The sequence below is a fragment of the Calidris pugnax genome, unplaced genomic scaffold (assembly GCF_001431845.1).
Source record: "Calidris pugnax isolate Ruff unplaced genomic scaffold, ASM143184v1 scaffold1, whole genome shotgun sequence".
Taxonomy (NCBI): Eukaryota; Metazoa; Chordata; class Aves; order Charadriiformes; family Scolopacidae; genus Calidris; species Calidris pugnax.
The window spans coordinates 2,342,028-2,358,195 of NW_015090800.1; the positions used below are offsets into that span (position 1 = coordinate 2,342,028).

The 16,168-nt window shown below is 41.0% G+C and overlaps 1 protein-coding gene across 6 annotated transcripts in view; it reads left to right on the forward strand.

Moving 5' to 3' along the window:
• Positions 1–16,168, forward strand: part of LMO3 (LIM domain only 3) — a 63,062-nt gene that overhangs the window by 29,768 nt on the left and 17,126 nt on the right. The window lies entirely within an intron of this gene.

A 16,168-nucleotide genomic window follows, 5' to 3' on the forward strand; every position in this document is an offset into this window, starting at 1 on the left:
CTAGTAGTAGGTAAAGTTAAAAAAAAAAAAAAAGAAAGAGGGAGAAAAGAGAAACGAAAAAAAGTCAAACTTGCATCCCTTGGTCTCTAGTGTGTAAAAAATTAATAAAAGCAACAGTTCAATAAGATTTTATTGCAGAAATGTTTAAGTGAAACATTTTAGGAATGCTTCAGATTTTTAAACAGTTAGTTATGCTGCGGAGCGCTGTAGCACTGCAGCGCATAACAAATTGTTGCTTTTGGATGCAAGGCACGCCCAGTGCTTTTCATAAAATAAATAGTGAGACCTGGTTAATTTGAATCAGTTTGTGCATTCCTCCCTATTTTTCTTTGGTTTTAGAAGCATATAGAGATTAACAGTTTACTGATGTGAGCAAATACTGTCTTGTATTTGGCTCACTAACCTTCATCAGATGTTTGCTTTAGGTTAATAGTGGTCAAATTATTAGTCACTAGTTTTGATCTAGAATTTTTCTGCTCCTTCACATTTCTTCATTGCAAATTTCTAATTGCAAATCGCTAATTCACGATGTGTGGGGCACCAAAAAGCCATTTTTTTGTATCTGCCTTGTGCAATTAATTACTAAAATCACAGCTTCTGTTCTTTGGCGAAGAAGCCTTAACTTCTCAAACACTAAAAGGTAAATGGAAAATACTTGGCTTGTGCAGAAGATAAACAGGGTTATACTCGTAACCAATAGATCCACTAAAGTGTACAAATGTGTGTGTCTGAGCCCTCAGAGCTTGAAAGAGCACTCCCCAGCAGGGTTTGGGTTTGAGTTTTGCATGGTGATCTTGGAGTATGCAAACGGTCTAGTAAAGGCAGCACCAGAGTGGGTATCCTGGCTGTACAAACGTGATTTTCGGATTGAGTAAACACTATTAATTCAGACAGAGCTTTCAGATTTAACAGGCAGCGCGCTTGGAGGCCAGCTCCTTATTTGGAGCCTTTTGGAAAATCTGGCCAGCTCTCTTGAAGATATGGCCACTTGGTTTTACACTTGAAATAAGAGATGGGATCTTTTGAGGGGCTGCTCCTTATTCCTGCAGAATGTCATGCTATTTCTATGGTCCTCAAACCAAAATCTTCTCTAGGGATGAGGGGAATTGAAGGATTTAAATGAAAGAGCATTTAAACATGTATGTTACGTATTTTTTTAAATGTGAATGTTTATTCAGATGCGTCTTATTTCAAATGGAAAAACATGAAGTAAATTCTCTGATATCACCTAGGAAAATAGTGTATATTTCATTAACTGTGTTTGATCATCAACTACAAGTAAATCACAAACAATAAACGGTCATAATAGTGCAGGAAGACAGTCACTTTTTTCCCATCCAAATAATGAGAGGTTTAATTTTTTTTGCTGTTCCTCACTTACTCCTCTTCCCCTATGTAATATCCTCATTTAATCTACTGAAAGAACATTTTACCATGCTGATGGTAAGACTAATACACTTACCACAATGCAAAAAAGAACTGAAATAATTATCCAATAACACAGTCATATTCCTGAAGATTGCCAATACAACAACACTTAATGTTGGTATGAATTAATTGTTTACCTCCCCCAAAAATGTTCCAAGCCTGTATGTACCTTTAAGGCACATATAGAAGTTGTCTTTTGAAAATTTCTGAATTCTGGACTCTGAACCTGGAGACGGTTCTACATACATAATCATATTAGGTGATGGTAATGGGTGGTGTATTTTTGTGGTAGCAAAGCCTAAATACTTGCTAAACCTTCAAGTTAATAAATTATTATTAAAGCTAAATATTCATTTTACACGAGATTTCAACAGGGTTTGAAAGAAGTGGTGCCAAACTTAAGTTGTACTGCATGCTGTAAGGAAATATTTCTGTTGCGAGTGATTTGTTTATTACAAACGTTATGTCTCAAATCCAGTTTACTTTTGCTATAAATACTTCTCTTTGTTTGCTTTTTACATTTCTTGCAGATTAGGGCGATAAAAGTCAACAGAGCCAATTTTGGTTTTGTAGTCAATTTTACTTGCAGGTTCTGAATTCAGCAATATGTGGGTGTTCCACTCTGCATTGTAATTACTCAATATTTCAATATAATTTCTAACTGTAAGGGTTTTTTTATTCTCTCTCACACACACTGTGCCAACAGTGAATTTTTAGATTTTTAAGAAAACTTTTATTTAAAAAAAAAATTATATACATTTTTGGGTGAATAGTCCCTTTATGAAGAGCTTCCTTTTATAGTAGTGATCACTGTAGGTGAAGCATTGCTTCAAGTATAATCACAAAATACCAATGTTTTTGGATAAAATCTCAAATAAAGAGAAATTAGATAGAACTATTGATTTGAACATGCGTAATGTTCTTCTAAAGTGCAGAAAGGACAGGTTCCGAGCTCAGCTGGCAATGATATGGCACATTTTTGTGGTGCAGATAAAATGCCTAAATTACATAAAAAACATTGTGTTGTCCCATTGGATTGACCTTCTCTTTTCCCCCAGTGACTGGTTTCAGAATGAACTTGCTCTGGGCTGTCTGAAATAATCTTTAAAATAACAGAGGACGGGCTGATGGCCACCTCCTCTTCCTTGAGCTGGGAAGGCCACCTGTCTGCCTTCAAATAGCTGCCCCTTCCCTAAAAGTAGCATTTAAACTTTCTAGCAGTCTCACATCTGGCCAGCTGTTGAACCCCTCTAACATGGGGAAAGGTTGTCAGTGAGCGCTGTGAAACAGCCCAAATAAGTACTGAGGGGAAAAAAAAGATAGTAAATGGCTTCATTGTGAAAATGGAAATGCCCTCGAAACCGGCAGCCGAGCAGAACATGTGAACATACATTCCTGACATATTTCAACATATTTAACTTCCAGAGAACGAGGAGGTGCTGGAAGGGTGAAAATGCAGATGTTGGTTAAGAACCACCACGGAGGATAGCTGGAGAAACCCCCCTACAACACACATATGATTTAACTGCTGGTGCGCTGTGCACAGTGCTTACCATCCCAATCAGAATGATTCTTTATTTTTAATCACTTTCTTGTGCTTTCCCTATTTTTGTTGATTTCACCTGTGGTTGGCCTGCGCCTTGATTTCAAATTCTCGGCAGTGGTGCTGTGCTTGAGTAGTGCCAGGCACGTTGCTGAGACGTGTGTGGAGCCCTCATCATGCCTCTGCAGGAGATGTAGCAAACGATGGTAGTGTCTGAAATAGTGCAGAAATTGGAAAAAGCTACACAACTGGTTCTGTGATATGGTAACACCAGAGAAGTCACTAGAGAAGACCCATGGTTATAATGACAAGAACGGAACTGGTACAAGATGATGATCTGTTGCATAGTGACCACAAAAAAAACCCTCAAAATTTTAAAACTATTTTAGATGTGGTTTTAAGTTTTCTCTTTCTTATCATGTAGATATACTCCTCTTCTACACACACGTGTGCAAGCTAAAAGGAGAGAAAAAGGATTATGACTATTATTCATTTGGTGCCAGTCCTGCAAGTTTTCCTAGTACAAGCGAACCTACTGGGCTCAATAAGAGTATTTGCTTGATTAAAAATTTATACCACTTATTGGAGAAATGCTTATGATGTAGTGATATGATATAGCAATACAAGCTTTTTCCCTCATAAAACAGGGAGCTCTTACTGTGAATCTATTTTATATACCAGATAGTGCTTGTGTGGAGGTGATATTGCAGAGGCCGGCGTGTGTTTCCATCAGGGCTGTAATTGTGGCTCCCCGGGAAACGCTTCCACCGATCCTCGTGAGTGCACGAGGCCCGTGCAACACTTCTGCATGATCGTTCCTGCCACAGCTTCACAAAAGAAAGGACTTGCAGAATGACTTGTGTCTGGTTGTTTAGCACCGTAAGTGATCACTTAGAGGGTTATTACCATGCCTCCCTCTCTTCTGGAAGACGGCTTTCCTCCTCTTCCTGAGCCTAGTTACAATAATTAGTTCAGGGCTAGGGGTCAGGCACAAGGAGCTAGAATTTTGCCTAACTTTAAATGTTATGCTCTCTCACTGGAACTTAGTGACAGTGCAGATGGCGTGGAGAAAAAAAAAAAAAAATCACCCTAGGAATAAAACTGGCGCTTTTTTCTTGCTATTCAAATCAGCGGGGTTTAGATCACCTTCCATGAAAGCAATAAGTACACTAATCATAAACTTGATCTGCGATTCTCCTTCTTCCCTTTCTTTTTCCAATCTTCTCAGTAGGTGATGAATTTGACAGAAAACTCAGATATGTTCCAGTTCCTATTCTACGTACAATTAGTTCATTAAATATGAGAAATCTAAAAATTTTAAATGGAGTTATTTTGCCCAAGATAATATTTTGTAATTTATTTTTTTTTTAAATCAAGATGATCTGATAGTGGTACCTGGAATTTTCTGTGCATAAGCTTAGTTCTTGGTAGAAAAAAACCCCATCATTCTAAGGATAATGTGCAATATTTACTTTCAACTAATATCTGTGCCAGAAAGCATTTTAGTTGAGCTGTCTGCAAATATTCAGTGATTATAAAACAGCCATTTACACCTTTGAAACAAATTCAGTTGCAAATGTGAATTTCTGTCCTGCACTTTCTGAAGCATTCACTGATTCTTGAATTTGAGGTCTGCTCAGAGATGCCGTGATTATGTAAATAAATATTATTTGGTGTCATATGAAACCTTTCTTTGTTGGACAACCATTTGGAATCAAAATAAGCTGAAAAGAAGCATCTGTTTTGGAAATAAATAGAAAATACGGAAAGCTAGGGAACTGTAGAGCAATGATCTACAGGAAATATCTGTAACTGCAATATGCTGCATATTCTTACTCCAGACTATGTGTTGGGTTTTTTTCTTCCTACAGTTTATAATCTATGAATTGAGATATCTTAGATAATTAACATAGCCTTTAATTATTTTTAAGAGTAAGGGAATTTAATAGGCCTGTGGGAATGCTCTAAATAAAAATAAAAAATGCTAAGTAAAGGCTAGTTAACAAGCAGGCTCTTTCTTTAGGCAAAAGCACTCCTCCCTGGTTATCAGACGTTTGTTACGTTTTTGCATAGTTTTTCTTTTTTTTCCTAGACAGACATCTACAGTGTGGTAACACACAGTCCGATCCAGCAAATCAATGTGGATATGATTCATCCCTCTGAATTCTGCAGCCTTTTCTTCATAAAACTAAGGAATATTCAACACTATGAAAACTTGCACGTCTAGGAGTATTGACAGACAATATTGGCAAAATACTCCTAATAGGACTATATTGTGTCAGTATAATAAAACAGTCTCCCATGAGCAGAAAACCCATATTTGTACAAATATGGGTTGTGGAAATATTATTTTCTTTATACTTGCAGGCTTTTGGTCAGCTGAGTCAGAAATAGCACCTCTTACCCCCACGGGTTTGCTAGCAGATAGATGGGGTATAGATTGCAGAATTTGTGGCCATGATCTGTAGAAGTAATCCCTCGATGATTTCAGGTCAATTTAACACTTGTAAATGAATAGTGGGAAAATCCCTTAATGGAACTTTTGGGCAGAGTCACAGAGAAAAGGTGGCCTTTGCTTGTGTGGGGCAGCAGGTGACAAAATCCCTGCCGAGCGGTGGTTGTGCACAGACCACATCTACCAGTGCTCTGCTGGAGGACTGCTGGGTCTAACTGGTAGACTGGGCTTGTGCGTGCTATTTGCACGGCTCACCGTCTGTCCTGCCGCGCAGAGCTGGCCTTGGGTGTACTTCATATCTGATGCTGTAACTGATTGTTCTGAAATGTCTCCCTGCCCTCTGATTAATACTTCTACAGCTTCAATTAAAATGTAGCATGAAGAGCTTTGGCCTTATTATTTTCCCCTTTACGTGCATGTCTGTAAGGAGGATAATTTTCATTTTTTTTAATCAAAATCAACTCAAGTTACCCTCTCATAATAAAATGAACCACATCAAACTGAAGAGCTTGGGGCTAGATTTCCAAAGAATTCAGACATAGAAAACCTCTGTGAATTTTGGCTGTCTGTATCTCAAAATCCCAAGTAATACCCCAAAAGTCCTACTTTCAATTATACGACAATTTTTTTATTCAAGAGATGAGGAATACCGATGCTGTGCCAGGGTAAACACTACTCAGGCCTTCTCTAGCTGGTTGTGTACTGCCTGGGTTTACGTGTATACTGGGTCCAGTAGGGTAACCAGTAATCTTAAATAGTAAGATTTCTTGTAAGTGTTCTTACTTCATTCATGAGTAAGCTTTTGGTGGGCTCCTTCCCAAGGGGTTCCATCCTCATCCCCTACCTTACAGTTCTTACCACTAGTAGCTGGCTATAAAGAGGGAAAGAGTCCTCCATTGCCTCATCTACCGTTGCATCGTCCTTAGTAGGGCTTTAAACTCACTTCTTAAGCTACCAAGAAGCTACTGTGATAGCGGCATCGTTTCCTCTTGTCTTGCTGTAGGTAGCAGATGGAGGGAGGGAGCTCAGTTGTCATCTGCTTCTGCTAATGAGGGCTTGCTTGTTCTTCCCCGTTAGCCTTGCCCAGAGACATGTGTGTGACTCGCTCTGTGATGCCGTGATAATCCCACCAGCTGCATGGCTGTCTTGTCCCAGTCGTGGAGACATTTGGCCTCGACTGAGGTACATTTATGTTTGTGGGAAAACTCTTCCCATCTAACTCCCTAGGTGATGGGAAAGGCAGGGTAGAGCATGTATCAATGGAAGATGCCCTATATTTGCCATGGTGCGCATGCCAAATATTTCATTAAATCCTCAGTAATGGCAGTAACTAGCTGAGTCGAAGCATTGGAAACCCCTCACTGCAGTTTACATGAAGTTTCATTTCTGAAATGTAACTGGGGTTAGAAGAAAAATGAACTTCAGTGGAAGATTGAAACCTGGGTGGAATGGTAAATTTTCTTAGGGTCTACGCAAAAATATAATATATCAAATGAGAGTGGTATACAGCAAAGAATGGACCTGGCAGAAGTGGAAAAGCCTGAGGTAGTACAGAAAGGTAACAATAAAAGAAATAGCAATAAAAATGAGGGGAAATGAGTAGAATGAGGTAAAAACAGAGGAAGACAAAGGGATGAACAGTTGTAAGAAGGAAGAAACAAAAGATCTGCAATCCAATATAGCATTCTATCGAACGTGTTTTGTTGGTAGAAACAAGGTGGAAAAGACTGAGACAGGCATCTCTGTTATTTCTACTAGTTCCTGTTTTTCTAGTTGCTTTATTTTGGGACTTGTAGTTTACAATATCAGAGCAGGGATATAGAAGATGTGATCCTCTGCTTAACTGTGCTTCAGTCTAATCACCAGCAATGGCATGGAGCAGTAGTGGCTCCTTTTTGGTTTGACAGCATCTAAAATCTCTGCACCAACACAAAGACCTCCAAAAGGTGCAGGAAAATAGAGGGTATTCCCACAGTGTCGCCAGACTTCTCTCGCTTTAAGATTCTGGGTGCGTGCGAATGTGTGGGAGTGTGTGTCAAATGTTTTCCAGATACCTTTTGGAGCACCAGCAGGAGGTACAGGTGCCAGGACAGATTTGACTGGGCTCTGCTGCTCCTGCAGCAGAGAATGTTTCCCCAGGGAGGGGGAGATGCGCTCACAAACTCGGGGTGACCTCAGTTTTTAGAGGGAGGGCGTAAAAATGCCTACAGCCAACCATGTCTCTCCTCCCAAGGGTACCTTCTCCCACACTGCTCACTTGTTTGTTGATATTCAAGCAGCACTTTAGTTTTTAAAAATGAAGCCCTTGCTGCTTGCATAGCAGAGTACACTCTTTTCCAGGAAAACGTGTGGGGATGTATGCACTATCCACGTATACGCAGTGCATCCAGGGAGAGAAAAGGGACTGCTGTGCTGGGCAGGGAACATTAAATACTGTGACTGGTTCAGAACTGCCTCTTCCCCCTCGCTCAAACCATTGCAGTAACACACCTCCTTAACTTCATCAGCTTCTTGTTGCCTTGCATCACCCCCAAAAGCGAGGCAACCCTGGAATATCACAGAAATAGTCCTGAGCAGGGTAAATTTACCTGCTCCCACGCCTAGGTGGAACAGGATCGCTTCATTCACACTTTTCCGCGCTCTTATCGCTTGCCATCACTTAAGCTTGTCTGTGCTTGCAGCAGTGCCTGCCGTGCTGTCTGCGGCTGACCGCCGCAACAGGCAGGCAAGGGGATAAGCCGTAATATCAGCTCATCTTCAGTGGCTCAGAGTCATAACGGCGGCAGAAAACAAACAAAATTCCCATTTCCCCTTCTCCAGAGCGATACCTGGGAACACTGGATTTGCCATACTGTTTTAATCCGACGTATCTGGCAGCCAGCAACAGGCGCGGGGGGATACCAGTTTCAGAGGGAGGGCAGCAAAATAGAGCAAGCCAACTTTTGCCAAGCTCTTCAAGATTTACTGGGGTTAGGGATATTGCAGTTGGAAGAGGATTTCATCCTGATCTTTGTGTTTATCTGTTGTCATGCCAGAGATGTAATTTGATGACCCCCATTTAAAAGTATGTGATAGTCAGTGTGTAATACAATATATACAGTACATGTGACCTACAACTAGATGCCCTTTCTCATGTAATAATTTGTATTGATGCTTTTGAGGGTTTTTTCTCAACTATTTGCTCTTCATAGTTTTATCAAAAAAGCCAGATTAAAGCCTTATTAAAGCTATAGACAGATACTTTTTACAGAACATTCTCCAAGTTTGAGGGGACAATGGGTTTATGCAAAGAAGTGGCAAATGAGGGAGGGTATTTTTCTTCTAAGAAACAAAAGCTATCTCAGGTTTTTAGTGCAATTTCGAGGTAAATATGGAAATATTATCCATATAGTGCCTTAGCACGATAACAAGGTTTAGAGGAAAAAACACTGGAGAGAAACTATGTCCTGACTTTGTGCAGTCCTTTTTTAGATCTAAATAACTAGTATGTGAAGAGATATAAAGTCCGGATCTGACAGTCCTACCACAGGATGTGCTTCCATATCATCATAGAACAACATATACTGTTTGGGAAAAAAATAATTCATGCTTTTAAAATGTCCTCCTAAGTGTTTGACTGTGACTGTCTGAATTTCAGAGGCTGACTGCTCCCATCCGGAGACATTTCTTCCTCCGCTTAAATTTTACCTCGGTACAGTTCAGGAGGCCCCCTGTTCTACATAAATAACATAAATTGACAAGGCAACCTTGACCACATTGTGGCTGTCTCTCCTGACAGTACAGGAAAATAAGAAATGCCCTTTGAAAGTAGATGCAGGCTGGGGGCCGTGGGGCAGGAACTGTTGAGTTGTAATCCTAGACGGGATTAAATCCCGGACTCTCTCCGTCACCTTGATCAAACTGCTGATGAGGAGGATTTTCAGGGATGTAAAAGACAGTTGGGCATCCCTCTGTGATTGAAAAGCCGGGGAGTTCACCATTTTATGGCCCTTTGTGCGCCAAGTGTCTCTTCGCCCTCCGGCGAAGGCCTGCGCCCTCCCCGTCCCGCAGGCCTTGGGAGGCAACGGCTGGAGGCCCACACACTGCTAAAGCTCCCCCCTAGCCCCAATTTCCCTCATAATCATTCTGCGGGGAACAAAGAATTAATTCTTCTAATTGCCCCCCTTGAACTGAGAGAGCGCCTGGTCCTTCGGAGGGGAGAGGAAAGAGGGCTGTGTAAAGCGGGAGCCGGCAAGGCGTGCCTCCGAAAGAAAGCCAGGCCATGTTGGCTCCTTGCAGGAAGGCTGGGGAGTGGCAATTAGCCGGCACGGGCAGCGCTCTTAAGGGGCTCCATTCCTGTAATACATCCCTTTCTTAATGTGACTTGATGTAGATAGAGCGGGGGCCTATCAGGTGTGAAAAGCCCTGCTGCTCCTGGCTTGGAGTGGCCTCCAGACAGCGATTTGGCGGCGTCAATCTAGTCATGCTTGATTTGGACACTTAACGCGGTAAAGCGGGATCCCTCTCCCCCCGATCAACTTCTCAATTAGCAACCTGCCTCCTGTAACGGCCTTGTTTCACAATCCCTCCGGGCCGCTTCAGGGGTCATTAGGGTGAGAAAACTCCAGCGCGAGCTCCGGCTCTGGCGAAGGCGAGGGGAGCGGAGAGATTTCCTAAATACATATAACCCTTTTTCAAGTTGTTTGCTTTCATGGGATTGATTCGTGGCACATTAAGAAGCTTAAGGCTTCGGTATCTTCTTTAAACTGCCCACCTTATCGCCTTCACAGCTGACAGTTTCCTGACAGCCAGCGTGTAAGCAGAGATAACTAGTAGGTTAGTACACATATATATATTATATACGAATATTATATACGCCGCTCGGTATTTTCTGCTTAAAAAGGGGACGGGGGAGATTTCCGTTTGTAGTCTCTGCGGTTTTGGTTAAAGAGCAGCCACTGTGAGCAGTCACTAATGTTAATGGCAGATCTGGAGAGGGATACAGGGGGTGCTGATACCCAGCTGCAGTCAGCGTAAAACAATAAATAGGCAAATTTATGTCCTCGTCTCCCAAATTTCTTTCCTTTCTTTATTAGGGAGCAAACTATTGTTACATTAAATATTCAAACTACACAAAATCTCAAGGGCTTTCCTTTCCCACAATGTGTTACCAGTATTCATGCATATGAAGAATAGTAACCCATATACAAACGGCACCTTTTTTAATGAGCAATATATGTCAACATGACACCTTCTTATGAAATGCAGCTTTTTAGGTTCTGCCTTTGTGGATGTAATAATTGAGATGTTTCTAATATATGCAGTTACATTACCTGCTCATTGTTTGCGATTTTGTTCCTCTCCTAACTTTAGACTGTTTATAATGCTTCCAGCATTTGCTTCAATTCATGCTCAGTTTTATTTAATTAGAAATATAATTTTCTGCTACATTAATTATAAATTTGAGTGAGACATTGGCACAGAGTTTCCTCAAGCATTCTTTTTAGAAGAGGAACAAAAATCACAGAGAGTGGGGAAGAAACTATAAAACCAGATGCAGGTGTAAAAATATCGATATCTTAAAACCTAAACACTTTAATAAATGCGTGACAGAAAATAACGATTATTTGTGATTATTTAATTAATGCATCTTCTTATTTTAGTGCAATATTTATTGAAACAACTGGCTAATGCCAGAAAACTGTCATGGCGATTTGTCTCAGAATCTGACATATTTTGAAAGCATACTTCTAGAATCAGCCCTAAATATGCTGAAATCTGAGTCTTGAAAACTATATTATTTTTAAATCATCGTTCAAATGTTTATATTTTGCTTGAAATATTTTTTCCAAAGCTGTAATGTTTTTGTGAACGTGATGATGATATATAGATATCAGCAATGCATATGCATGCAGAATGCAATGTATATAGTATATGTGCTTCTTCAAAGTACCCTGATGCTTTGATTTGTAACTGTTTAAGGTTTTACTTAAAATTCTGAACACTGCACAGAGCATAGCCATTTCAATGGAATACTTCAAATAGTAAGTCCTAAAGGTGACACAACAAAGGAAATACCTTAGATACTGCGGCTTTTATTTATAAAGGAAATGCTCACATAGTCCAATGAAGGAAAAACTTTACCTGTTTCCATTTCTATAGGAAGAGCTGTTCTATTAAACCCTCGCTTTGTTGCATGAATTTGCAAGCACATCATATGATTTGTATGAGCAGAATGAAATATTTGCATAGCATCTAATGGATTGACGCACATCCTTTTTCCTAATTTCTAAGCATTTTGCTTATTGCAAACATTTAAAAAAATAATTTTCTTCCTCACTGTGCTGCACTTATCTTACAGTGGCATTTTGAAAGGAAAAATTCCAAATACAGGACAAGAAATTATTGTGCTGTATAGTGGGGAAAACATGACTCTTTTCCTTTTTATTCCCTTCTGTGGAACTATTTTGCTATTTTTATTTTACACACACGCTTACACACATGCACACGCACGCACATCTAGTTTAGCTCTGTGAGCAATTTTCCAGAAAGCAGGTGTCTGGTAGTCTGAGTACCATATATCTGAATGTCATTCTTGGGCAAATGCTTATGTCAGTGAGTAGCTGCTATAAATACATTTATATTTTTCATAGTAGCTATCACTCGGGGCTCTTAAGGGACTTTTGCACACCAAGCTTCCTGTTGTCCTTTTAATGCAAAGTAAAGATGGGAAAATTGAGGTGCAAAAGGGGGATATTTACACAAGGCCACTTAGCAAGGTAGCGCAGGGACGAGGGATGGAGACTTTTTTTCCCTGCTCTAAACATTGACTTACGTTCCCTACCGACTTTCATCATGAACCTCTTAATGTGAAAAAAATGACGGTACCTTGGCATTCCTCATAGCCCCTTTGATAACTGCTGGGCACAGCACACCTCCTCAGCTTGATAGAATCAGGCTGGCACGAGGGGCCGGGGCTCTGCGGAGGTACAGGGATACACCTGCTCGGGGAACGCTGCCAGTTTGGGGCTCACGATGCCATGTAGCATCTTCTGTCTGCTCCGTATATATGCTCTTTTACAGCTCGCACCGTAGCTCTCACTCTCTGCCAAAAATCTCCAGGGTGATTCCCACGAGCGGTGAGGTTTCTGGGACGGGGTTCACCACCTCAGAAAAAGCAATTCTCCCCGCACGTTTGTTGTATTCCTGGGTACATATCTCCTAGCAAAACAAGACGTGGAAACACGATGAGAACCTTGTGGCTGTACTTCCTACCTAAGCACGTCTTTGCCTACAGCACCGTGGCATGAAAGAGCCTGCTAATGATTCTTAAATGTTCATTACTGTAGATCTTCTCCCAGAATATACTTCTCACCTTGAATGACCCATGTGTTGAATTTTAACTAAGGGAACCCATGATAGTAAGTCTGTCATGATGCTGGCTTTTTTTTTTTTCCTCTCCAACTCTTAAAAGCCTTTTATTATAGGACTGCTTAAGGCATTCTTCAATTAGCATGTGCTGTATTGTGGCTGGAACAGCTGTTTACCATTTAATAAAGCATGGCATAATTTATTTTCAGAGTCTAGCAACCGTCTTTGCTATTACACCAGGGGAGAAACACAGTAACTGCATTGTTCACAGCGCTGATGAAAGAACTATACACTTTATTATATGACCTCATAGAACTATTAACTTACCCCCCACTTCTATTTCAATATGTATTTACCTGACAGTCTGTGCATTGATTTCTTACCCAGAGGTTCTGCATTCTCAGTCACCTCTGGGGCAAAATGAAAAACGTCTATGTTTTATGTCCCTCACATTAGGCAGCTAATTATATATTTGTACCTTAATTTCCTTCCCTTCCCCCATCTCCAGGGGCAAACTCCACATGCACCACTTAGACCTTTTCGCCTTAGTCATTGGAGAAACAATAGAGTTGTTGGGAAATGGTAGGAGCTTGGTCACTGCTCATCGGGGGGCTTTCTGTTCATTCAGGTCCTTTTCTTCCTAGAGCCCTCCTTATGTGTTTAGCTCTTTGTGTATGGGATGAGTCTGAAATGCTCCTTAGAAGCATCTCTGTTGGGTTCTACTTCCTCTACAGCAACACAGAACTATGTGTAGTTGTAGGGCAGGTGACAAACTCCCCACACCCATGTTGCAGGTGACACTCGTTCCCTCCTAAGAGGGACTCAGATCTTCTGCACCACCTGACATGAGTTGCATGGCATTAACACAAAGACAGATGGCTGCTGATAGAGCAGCATCCATGTGGCAGGCAAGCATGACTCTCTATGGTAGGCACCATAGCGAAGGTCATCCCTGAGGGTTCCTCACCTCCAACCTTGTTCCCAGCAATCTTGTCAAGTTGTCACCGAACCGTTTTGAGATCATTCCTTCAGGTAAGAAAAAGGAATAGCAGGTGGCAAATGGAGCTCAGCGATGCTTTGTCACAGCCAAAAGGTGCAGGCACGTCCTTGAGTGATATCCATATCATGCAGTACGTAGCGTGCAGCCCCAAACTAGCTTCTGGATGTGGAAACAGTGTAGACACATCTAAGTGGCAATGCAAGCGGTTAGTTAGCTGGGACATGAACCTAATTAGCCCCAGTGGAGTGCTACACAGCCACAGTTGCTGCCCCTGAACTGTACCACTGTGCTGTGCCGGTTAGACCCACCCCCAGGCTGGGAACCAGCTTGGGATATTGCATTCTTATTCTCAGTTGAGTTGGGGCATTAAATTTGTTTTTAAGTTGCTCGAGTTTGACAATGAAAATACGTCAGCTGAGTATCTGCAAATTTTTAGATTCAGCCTGTGCATGTAGATGGATTTATATGCATGATTTAAAGTAAAGCATGTGTAGAAAGATGAAGTTTATATGGTTGCTTTGTAGAAATGGATGTAATATTGATGTTGACTTTACCGGTGGAAGTTTAAGGATGTCACGATGCATGAGTGGTGGTGCAAAGCAGAGCCCTGAGTGCATTGGGAGGTCATTTTTAACTTGGATTTATTTCTACAATATCAGGCATAGATCATTGTGCACTGTGCACAATCATCCTTGCTTTTCATCAGAGTCAATGACAGTGGTTAAAGAAAATTTAAAATCAAACAAAATTGTAACTTGATTAAAAGCAGATAGTAAATTAGGCCAGAATACTCCTTAAAATCGCATTTTAGCTTCAGACTGAAAGTTTGATGATCTGACTGCATGACTGAAGGGACAAGGTAGCAGACTGTGACATAAATGATGTAGCTACATTTGCTCCTAAGATGAACAAGGGTTTTTTAAAGTTGTGTGATTGAGGCTTCAGAGCTAACACTCCATTGACCGAACAACAAAATTCCCACCTCCCAGAGCTTTTTCAAACTATAGATTTAGAAATGTGATATTACATCAATTATGTCTGGTCATGCTTCAAATTTTCTGAGTCAAAATTAAGGCTGGTAATACTTACTTGAAATGAAAGCTTGGATTGTTTCACAGAACACAAATAACCTAATTAGGGAAGGATATAGAAGTAAATCTATATTTTGTTTTGAATGTCTGGTTGTGAGGTGTTTGAAAATTGAATTCATCCATGCTAACTTTACATAAAGAATTCTTTCATGCAGTCTGCAGAGAAAAAAAAAAAAGGCTCAGTTTCATGAACTTCAGCAGGCATGGGACAGCGTCTGGCAAATAGTTTGCTCTACACAGATGGAACAAACTGGAAGTCTGCGCTGAGGGGAATGGCTCAGCTACATTAAATTATGATTCACGGTGATGGGGGCAATACGTAAAACCCAGGTGCAAAAAGACAAAAAAAATACCCTTATATTGGACTTTGGATTGCATACAATTATTTTCTTCTATGATAGCTGCATAGAGTAAAAGGGAGTGAGAAATAGCAGCTCCACCTGAACGAGGTTTGCACCTCCCATCTTCAGCCGGTCCATCATGCTGCAGACACACAAGTGCTAAACATCCCGGGCAGCCCAACCGAGGCCAGATGGGATTGCTCACATACCCAGGTTAGCTAAACACGAAAGCAAAACACGCTCAGACAAGAAGCATGTCGCTGCGCTGCGAGGCTACAGCCATGCTTTGTTACATTTCCATCTGCCCTCGATCCAGCTACCAACTTAAATTTTTAGTAGCCAAGGCCCTAGAGATGTACCACAGCTCGCTCTCCGCAAAGCCGAGCTGCGTTTCCAGGTGGCACACACTGGGTATCCTTGCAAACACTGTTATGAATATCAGCATACTTCCAACATCAAGTTAATTCTTCAGAGCCTGAGTTTGCTTTTAAAATAAAACGAAGGGTGCCGAGGTGAAAAGGTCTCTCTGCTCCAGTTTGGCAAAACTAACCCTCTTTTCACAGCATTACCAAACAAGGCAAACACTGAATCAGCCTTTGATTCTAGTAGATGTTTAAGCACGCTTCAGCAATTGTGTTTGAATGCCTTCTTTAAAACACTTAAACTAACCGCACTCTTTTGTTTGTCTTTTTTTTTCCTTCATCTTTTTTTTTGCAGTATCTAAAATTGGGGACGAGGTTTTAAGCTAATTTGGATAGGCATCTAAGCCATGTTATCTAACTCCTCGCATGTAATGACACTTGTGATTTTACATTCTCTAAAATAATTCGGCACCCAGAGAGCAGAACTCTGATGGAAATCTGGCTGCCTCACCTACAGCTGAGGAGTGTTGAAGGCTCGGTTCTTCCATCTGTTGAGCATCCTGGTTTGCAACTTCATTGAGTTCCCCTCTTTTCATAC